We start from the raw sequence: 10,470 nt of genomic DNA on the forward strand, positions 1-10,470 counted from the left end.
TACCAGGAGAGGTTCTCAGAGAACTGGGCAGGAAGCCACAACTTTTTACTGTCAGAGTAGCAGTGTGGAGCCTGAGTCCTATCAAATCTGGGTTCCAAGATGGAGGGGGAAGTAGTAGATGCCGCATGGTAGGCAGGAGAGCTGCATTTAGGGGCACACATAAAATGGGAGCTTCCTTAACAAGTTTGAGGCATTTGAAGGGGACTGGAGTTTCTATAATTCAGTAGGTGAGAGATGAACCAAATTCTATTTAAAAGCTATTATTATGATTCAAGTTTTTCCCTTAAGTTGTGGATAAATAAATTAATTCTTATATTAACATACTGTGCAGAACTGTGCTAGGCATTGTGGATTGGAAAGGGAATAAAATAATTATAGTTCTTGTTCTTAAGGGCTTAAGGTTTCATGGAGAAAATATAAGTTCCATGAGGCCAGGTACTTTATGTATTTTGTTCATTTTTGTACTCTAGGACTGAAAAGGAATACCTAAGATAGAAGAGTAAATTACAAATACTCATTGAAATAATTTTAAATGAACTTTGTTTTCTAAGAATTTTAAAGTGATTTATATATATTCTTATATATTCAGAATTGAAAACATATGTGCATACAAAAACTTGTATACTAATGTTCATAGCAGCATTATTAAAATAGCCAAAAAGTAGAAACAACCCAAATGTCCATCAATTGATGAATGGATAAATAAACTGTAGTATGTTTATACAATGGGATATTATTCAGCCAGAAAAATGAACAAAATAGTGATTCATGTTACAACATGAAGAGGTAAAGTCCAAGTCTTCTCCCTTGAATCTGAGTGAGATTTTTCCTTCTCTGTAACCAGTAGATTGTGATAGAAGTAATATTGTGTGACTCATGAGGGTAGGTCACAAAAGGTTATGTGGCTTTTATCTTATTAGGTGAAACACTCACTTTTAAGAGCCTGAGATGCTATAAGAATATATTCAGGACATATAAGAAAATATATTCTTACATATTCTTATGTATAAGAATACAGTAGTCCTGCAAACAATGGCTTAATTTCCAAAATATACAAACAGCTTCTACAACTCAATAACAAAAACCACACAACTCAATTTAAAAAATGGGCAGAAGATCTAAATAGACAAATTTCTCCAAAGAAGACATACAGATGGCCAACAGGCACATGAAAAGATGCTCAACATTACTAATCATCTGGAAATGGAAATCAAAACTAAATGAGACACTACCTCACACCTGTCAGAATGGCCATCATTAAAAAATCTCCAGATAACAAATGCTGGAGAGAGTGTGGAGAAAAGAGAAACTCCTACATTATTGGTAGGAACGAAAATTGGTGCAGCCACTATGAAGAATAGTATGAAAAAAAAATAAATAAATTAAAAAAAAGGAGTTCCTGTCATGGCACAGTGGAAACGAATTCAACTAGGAACCATGAGGTTGTGGGTTTGACCCCTGGCCTCACTCCATGGGTTAAGGATCAGGCATTGCCATGAGCTATGGTGTAGGTCTCAGACACGACTCGGATCCTGTGTTGCTGTGGCTGTGGCATGGGCCAGCAGCTCCAGCTCCGATGTGACCCCCTAGCCTGGGAACCTTCATATGCTGTGGGTGAGGTCCTAAAAAGACAAAATAAATAAATAAATAAATAAATAAATAATAACAATATTAAAAAAATTAAAATAAAAGAACAGTATGGAGTTTCCTTCAGAAACTAAAAATAAAGTTGCCATATGATCCTGCAATTCCACTTCTGGGTGTGTATCTGGAGAAAACTATAATTCAAAAAGATCCATGTACCCTCAAAGTTAACTGTAGTGCTATTTACAACAGCAAGACATGGAAGCAAACTAAAAGTCCCTTGACAAATGAATGGATAAAAGATATGTGGTTTTATATATATATATAAAATGGACTATTATATTTAATAATATAGTCCAATATATATAATGGACCATTACTCAGCCATCAAAAACAATGAAATAAGGCTGTTTGTAGCAACATGGATGGACCTAGAGACTAAGTAAAGTAAGTCAGAAAGAGAAAGACAAATACTGTATGATATCACTTATATGTGGAATCTAAAACATGCCACAAATGAACTTATCTATGAAAAAGAAACGGACAGACATAGAGAACAGACTTGTGGTTGCTAAAGGGGAGGGAGTATAGGAGGGAAGGATTAAGAGTCTGGGATTAGCAGTGCAAACTATTACATACTGAATGGATAAACAAGATCCTACTGTACAGCACAAGGAACTACATTCAATATCCTGTGATACACCATAACGGAAAAGAATATGAAAAAGAATGGATGTACATATAACTGAATCAATTTGCTGTAAAGTAGAAATGAAAACAACATTGCAAATCAACTGTACTTCAATGATTTTTTTTTCTTAAGAAGAAAACAATGGTCCTGAGACTGCCATACTGAAGAGCTCAATGTAGCCATTCTGGTCAACAGTCCAGCTGAGTTCCAGACAATAGTCTGCTTTGACTGCCAGCCCTGTGAGTGCACTGAGTTGGACAGCCAGTCCCCTGGAGCCCTCAGATGACTACAGCAGTAACCAACATCTGACTGCAATCTCGTGAAAAACCCTCGGCCAGAACTGCCCAGCTAAGAGTTTACAAATTCCTGATGCACCAAACTGTGAGCAAAATAAAGCAATCATTTGAAGCTGCTAAATGTGTGGAGAGCTGGTTATGCAGCAATAGTAACCTGAGCACCATAGGAGAGAGAACAATCACTGAGTTTCCAAGACACATGGTGCCTGGTGCCGCCCCTCCCATCGTGGACACAAGGATTTGATGGCTGAAACCTGGAGGGAGAGACCCCAGTGTGGGGAGGAAGCCCCTGGGTCCCACAGAAGGTTAGTTTAGGGTCACCAGTCACATAATCTGTCTGTAAAATTTCATTCACTATTTATGCCACAGTTAAATTTTGTGAGCTCTCCAAAATGGTAGGTTAAATTTTTGTCAAGTCCAATATTTAAAACATGGTATTCATTCTCTGATTTTAGGTCCAGAAGGTGGATAAACCTCTAAGATAATAGCATGAAATTTGCCATAATGATATCATCAGCAGGTCAGATGGGACACAAGCGTCTGTGGATTTACTTTCAACTCCACTGCCACATATTAGTGGAGACTCCAGGAGTGGATGGTAAAAAGAAGCCCTCTATTACTTCTCCTTTGATTTTAAGTCTACTAATTATAAAGTGACATATTTATTTAAAGTGACAAGTAATTGTTTTTAACCTATAAGTGGTTATTTAGCAAACTATAAATCAGGATTCTTAATTCTATTACCTCTTCCCTTTCACCTCTTCCCATGATTAGAATTTTTTGCAGATGAGTCTCCTTCTCCTTGTCTCAACTTCTCTTCCAACTAAAGACTCCCATAAAACACGCTATCTGCAGAATTCTCAGGAGGGAAGAGAAGGAGTTGAGCCATAACCTCCTAACCTCTGCGGCACACCCTCGGCCAGCAACCTCATTCTCCTTCTGGCATTTGGAGGGCTCTGTGGATCCCTTGCCCTCAGAAATGCTATCAACATAATGAAAGTTGAGATGAAAATTAATCATTTGCTGAGCTTCCTCCTGCATCTGTTTTAAAACCTTCTGAGGGTGAGAGGAATCTGTAGAACTTTGGAAGGCTGTGCTGGGATTCCCACTGACTGTACTGGGACATCTGAGGTGATCCATTCGAAGCAGTTATTAGGAAGAAATGAGATGACACTGTTTCTCAGCATTTGAGATCAAGAACCTCAGATTGGAACAGGTATTGTCCCTGATTTCTCATAGTTGTCTGCCCAACCCACTGTCTTCCTACTTACTGCTTTATGTTTATATTTTCTTGTTGGTTCCTTGCCCTGACTTCTTACTTGTCTTTGTATCTTAAAGCCTGAACTGGATCAGGATATAATAAGAACCTAATAGGCTTTTGATGAATTAAGACCATTTTGACTTTAAAAGAAAAAAAAAAAAAAAGAGGTTATGAATCTAATAATGCTTGGGGGACTTCCCATCGAGGCTCAGTGGTTAATGAATATGACTAGTAGCCATGAAGACGTGGGTTCAATCCCTGGCCTCACTCAATGGGTTAAGGATCCGGCATTGCCATGAGCTGTGGTGTAGGTCACAGATGTGGCTCGGATCCCGCATTGCTACGTCTGTGGTATAGTCCAGCAGCTACAGCTCTGATTCGACCCCTAGCTTTGGAACCTCCATATGCCATGGGTGCAACCCTAAAAAGACAAAAGACTAATAATACTTGGGAAACATACACCTAGGGGTCCCTACAGAAGCCCAGTTACCTTCACACCAAAGTTTGGCATCTCAACCCTTCAGAAGGCTGTCAATTTGGACATGTTCTCAAATCTCCTCAGAAAAAAAGAGGTGGAATAATAATAATGGTACGTGGTATTCGTGTCATACTTTTGGTGTTTATCACCTTGACATTTATTTATTTATTTATTTATTTATTTATTTACTTGGTCTGCATCTGCTGCATATGGAAGTTCCAGGGCTAGGGGTCCAATTGGAGCCAGCCAATGCCACGGCCATAGCAACACTGAATCCGAGCCACACCTGTGATCTATGCTACAGCTTGGGGCAATAGTGAATCCTTAACCCACTGACTGAGGCCAGGGATCAAACCCACATCCACATAGATAACTAGTTTGGTTCTTAACCAGCTCAGCCACAACAGGAACGCCTATCACATTGCTTTTTGTGGCAATATTTTTAGAAACTATTTGGCAAAGCCAATCTTTGTCATTTCAAAGATTAAGAAACTGAAATTCAAGAGGGGAAATTACATGCCTAGTTACAATGGAATAGAGTGACAGGGACAAAACAAAAATCTAGAATCTTGGACTCCTGTCGGAAACCAGCATTCTTTCCACTACGGCCCACTGTAAAATTCTGGAAAGAGTGGAAATCATTGTTTACACTAATTTTTTTTTTTTTTTTTGGATCCTGATCAAAATCTGATGTTGTGGTTTTCTGCAATCCACCTTAGCTGAGAGGTATTCATTTTTCATTTCAGGGCCAGCACTTTAGTAGCTGAAAGCAGTCTGTGCATTCATTTGAAATGAAGGATGGGAAGTTCCCTGAAAAGGTTTAAAGTCTTAATTCAATTGATATTGGCACAATAAACTCTAGGACACATCCAAATCCATTACGAAGACTCCTCATGCCAGCAGATTTGCAAAACTATATGTGGAATTGCATCAAGTTCTTTCTGCTCTATGTTTTAAGGTAAAGTGATACAGATCTCCTTTTTTCACATGAGAACTGAAGGGTGTTTACCCAAGGATAGTCTCCCCATATGAGTGACAGCATAAAGAAAGGCAAAAATAAAATGCTTGTCCTTGTAGTATACATAGCAAGCCTTCCTGATTCTCCATGCTGGAATGGGATACACACATATATGGTAGTGGGCAATGGGGACTGGAAGATTCCATCATTCCTTATTCCTGTGTTCATTCCACATTCTCATGGTCTTTGACAAAGAGTTATGAACATCAGGGGGAAAAAGAGGAATTTTTCTTGCTGTTCTTTAAAGCCAATATTTTGGAATTGTGAGAACATTTTAAACTAAATATTTTGTTTGTATCTGTTTAGGCAAATATAATCTAATTCTGACTCCCGCATCACTTTTCCTCTTAACTTTCTGTAAGACTTAGACCCCAAGGGAGGTCTCAATAGACTGTTTAAAGTCTCGTTTTTAGACCTTATAGAAAGAAAGAAACATGGAATAATTTTTTATCAGGATGATTACAGCTTCAAGTAATAGAAAACCTTGATTCAACGTAGCTTAAACAATAAGGACATTAATTACCTCTTGTAGCAAAAAGTTCAGATACTGGGCAGCCCTGAGGCATGGTATAGTCAGGGGCCAGCTCTGAATTCTTCTGTGCCTTGGATTGTCTTATGGCCAGATTCTGTCAGGGTTCAAAATGGTCATCTGGCTATATCTGGAGATATCAACCATGTCTTCATGAAATCTCCAGATATCACCATGACCAGGGGCAGAAAAACGGGGCCACCTTTTGCATGTACAGCTTTCAGGAGGAAAACAACACTCCTTGCAGATGTCTAGCTCATTAGCCAGATGCGTATTACGTGGTCATGCTTAAACTTAACATTGGCAAAGCATTGAGATCATCCTGTTTATCTTAGACCAGTTAGGAACTACCACTGAGACTGGAGTTGGAATGAGTTTCCTTTAAGTACATGACTGCAGAGAAAGGTAGGTATCTGGAGAAAAGAAGAAGTTGGTGTGTGTGGTTGGAATTGGGGAGATGAACTGATGTTGAACAAACAACCAGCAGTGTTTGGAACAAGGTTTCTTTAGCATATTTTGTTTTATTTTTCCATCCTGACAAATTCCAGCTTTGTTACTCTTTCTATTGAGTGTTTAGCATGAACTATAGCAGAACTTGAGGACATGAAGATTTAAAAAGGTAATATCTCTGCTCTAGAGGCAAACATAGTCCTTTCCATGCAATTACAGAAAGATGATTAAAAAAAAAAAAAAGAAAACTGAGACTATCAATCTTCCAAAATTAAAAAAAAAAAAAGCCTTAAGGACCTGCTATTTCACTATTTAGCAAATGTAAATTGCAACACTTTTATACAAAGTGATAAAGGAACAGGGATTAAAGTTTTACCTATTTCTGTAAGCATATTATTTAGTATAAATGCAGATGGATAGAGTGGGGAGCAGTTAACAATAAGATTCCACCAGCCCATACGAGGCCTTATGGTATTACAGGACTAAAGAGAACTAAGTTTTTTAATTGGAAAGGAGATAAGTAATTATCTTCAATTCTTGTTCTAAGAAGGTAGTAATTAGAGTGGATCCCCACTCCTGGGTCAATACTCCCAGCTCACACCCCTGATAGAATTCCCCAGCTTGATGTTAACAACATAAATAGAACAATATATCCTCAAATCTGTGGGGAAGGCAAGAAGATGATGGGGGATCTTACTCTTCTGATTGTTGCCTTCAGAGGATGGGAACTACAGGTAATTTTAATAAGAGATTCCCACTATTGGAACCTATAGCCCCCTGGAGTATATTTAAGAAAGGAGAAAAAGCCTCATTAGTGATTCTAATCCTACAATCTTTTCAATTGCTATATACTGAAGTGTGAAGATGCAAGACGATGGAAAATAACTCCCAGCTCAAGTAGTGGTTTAATCTGGAAGAAATACAATATTTAAAACAAAATTCCCAATGATGCCCCCATGGGAACAACTTCTTAGAATACAGAGCAGTAGAAAAGAATCAGATAAAGAAATTGAACATGGAATATGTTTCTCCAAGTCAGAAAGAAAAGGATGTATTTCTCTGGAAGATTAGTCAGGATTTTGTGTTTTTATTGTTGGTGAGGAGCAGTGTTTAAAGCGAAGAGCTTGATCTTTCTACTGGGCAGTATAATGTTTGCATTTGTGAATCCGGATGGTTACATTCACTGTATGTACCAGCATGAAGTGTGGAAAATAACTTGGTCCTTCATCAGACCCATACGGTGTGACATATTGAAGAGAGAGAGAGAGAGACATGTCTCGCATGTTGAAAGGAAGAAGATCACAAGCAGGGGGCAGATTGGATTTTAAGAGCCAGAGTGAATATGTATGTAATTATAACAGTTAAACTTTGAATCTCACAGGACACTGGGGCAAGAAAGACTAAATGTCACCTAGTTTAACTCTCAAATACTAAGCAGGGAAGACAGTGAGTGCTTTCATGATGCTAGTCATCGAGTTTATAGGTGACTCTGGGTCCCTCTTTGTAAGACTTCCTGTGAAGTTCAGTGTGAGATACTGAGTGACAAAAGGAGGAAGAAATAAGGTAAGAAATCACTTCTGAGAAGCACAATTGGATAGCAGTTAGGTTTTCCGTGGTTTGGATTAGGAATGCTTAACACAGGGTTAGCAAGGAGGGCTGAGTCTTTATAACTTCATGCACAGAAATTTTAAAGCTTCCACTGGATCAAAGGATGTAGAGATAGTTAAATCTTTTTAAAAATTGCTTTAGCATCAGAATCAGGAAGCTTGTTGAGTCTTGGTAAAAGCTCCAATTCTATTTCCATTTTTATTCCTCTTCCAATTTTATATAAAAGGTACATTTTCATTAGAGGAATTAGATAGCTAATTCTCTTGGAAAGAGTCAGCTGTCACTCAGTAACACAATCTTTTCCTGCCCTCCTCACCCAGGCTGGCAGTGACTAGACTCCAGCGAATTGTGGCTCTCGTTTGCCTGGACACTTCAGGCTGCAGTGACAGCTGACAGGAGAGTAGTAACAGCTAAGGTGTCAAGCCATCCCTTCACCAATTCCATTTGCTTTGGGAACGTGCTAACTTGAAAGTCCATAAGCCATTTAAGAACAAGTATTAGTGGATAGTACAGGTTTTCTGTTTCTCTCCATAGTCTACTGAAGGAGGAAGAAAATGTTGGTTTTTCATGTAAGACTACCGTATTTAAGTGAGTTGATCGTCACTGATGCAAAACACTTTAGAAAAATATCCTAGTGTGTGTGTGTCATGCTGATGTTCAAGAAACCAAAGAATCATCAACTCAAAATGTTTTTAATCCTATTTATGAGGACTACTGGAGAATTTTTTTTTCCCCGTGAAGGATCACAAAATACTAGTTTGATATCAGATGTAAAAAAAATGAGGTTAGATTTCCACTGTATGTAGGAGTATATTTTCTATGGGCTAAAAGAAAAATCATTCACAGACCAACATTTCCTATCAGTCTTAACTGTGATAATGTTCATGGGAGGGGTTGGGTAAAATCCACAAACCAACAACATGTAAAACTCCACTGAAATGAGTTAAGCATTGTGGCAAATCAAAACTGTATGACACACTTCCCATTTCCTTGAAATTCAAGAATTTCCAATTTCTTGAAATTGGAAAGACAATTGTATGTAAGTTTCATGTCATGAAATCTTACCCCAACAGATAACAAGTTTTACCTAAGTAAAAATGACAATTCTTGCCATTTCAGAGACACAGTATGGTTTGCTAGAATAAGTATTTGCCACGGAGTCAAATGCCTCTCAACCCCCAAATACCAACCATTAACAGCTATTTATCATCTCTGTATTCACTTTCTATAATAAGGCTGAACTAGATTATGTATTTTCAAGTTCAGCAGCTTATGATATCTTAAGAATATGTGCTAGGTTTGTATAATGATTTACAATGGAGCTAATAGGTAAAAGTAGTAAATTATTAAAAATATTACCCAAGATGTAAGTGGATTTAGGTTAACAAAAGAAGCCTGTGTTCTAAAAATGCTTTTGCCATATGCCTTCCCACTAAATATAATTAAGACTTTTATAAATGAGTATATTTTTATTATGTTTAAATAAGACAAATTAAACATCTATATGGTGCCACTATTTACACATGAGGTGTTTGCTTTTTGGTTTATCCCACTGACTTCTGTCAATCCCCCAAGTGGTTTTAACCGAAGGCAGGATTATCTTGCCATCCTTGATTTGGGGCAATCAGCCATCACAAAACAATTCCTAGTAATAAACATTAGAAGGAGAGGCCTGCAAACAGCTCCAGAATGATAAATAAGGATATCGTTTTCCAAATAGGAAACAGGAGGAGGTTAATTTAAAATAAACCACTACGAGGTTTCTTACAGAGTTATCATCACCTGCCTTTCAAAATAAGAGTAATCATTACATGTGAGGGCAATTGTTCATCAGAACATCTTGTTTACTTGGCTGATTGTTCTCCCCAGGTATAATACTTTTCAACAGATCAATCAGCAGTTTTAATCGGCTTTTCAAGACTATTTAACGGGATAATTTGGTCAAATGGCACATGTTATATAAATCGCTCCCCCTTTGCTTTCTCCATCAGAGACACACTCAAGAGTTTCATGCAGACCTGTCATCACATTCTGGCTCTCTCATTTTCCTGGAAAGTTGGGCAAGCTACTTCAAATTTTGGAGTCTCATTTTCCTCATCTGTGGAATGAATGTCATAATACATATTCACTGACTTAACATGAGGACGGCATGTGTTAATAATAAACCTAATCTTGTGACCAGAACACACAGGCACCAAGTAAATGGTAGTTACAATGATCTTAACCTGCAAGAGGACTCAGCACCCTACGTGTCTTGAAAAGACAATGATCCACCCTTTGCTTCATGTCTATGTTCTTTTTAAAGAATAAATACTGGTATGTCTTTATATGTAAAATGAATGCATTCCTGACAAGTGGCGGACAGACAATCTCCTCTCTGCATAAAAATCTGTCTTTTATTATTTTGTGTATTGGCTCAGGCTGCTGTAACAGAAGACCATAGACTGGGTGGCTTATGAACAACACAAATCGATTTCTCACAGTTTTGGAGGCTGAGAGGTCTTGAGTTCAAGGTCAAGGTGCCATCAGATTCTGTGTCTGGTGAGAGCCTGCTT

General features: G+C 38.0%; 1 long non-coding RNA gene across 1 annotated transcript; it reads left to right on the top strand.

Annotated features, from left to right (window-relative positions):
* The first annotated feature begins 3,030 nt into the window (after window positions 1–3,030).
* Window positions 3,031–10,251, top strand: LOC102162725 (uncharacterized). Its single transcript, XR_001300633.3, has 4 exons — window positions 3,031–3,169; window positions 3,346–3,787; window positions 5,057–5,268; window positions 9,907–10,251. It is a non-coding gene; the product is annotated as an uncharacterized LOC102162725 (long non-coding RNA).
* The last annotated feature ends 219 nt before the right edge of the window (window positions 10,252–10,470 follow it).

Source organism: Sus scrofa, chromosome 13, assembly GCF_054392235.1.
Source record: "Sus scrofa isolate SSC_HxYL_T2T_F1_AM1 chromosome 13, Sscrofa_HxYL_maternal_Yorkshire_Landrace_v2.0, whole genome shotgun sequence".
NCBI classification, from domain to species: Eukaryota; Metazoa; Chordata; class Mammalia; order Artiodactyla; family Suidae; genus Sus; species Sus scrofa.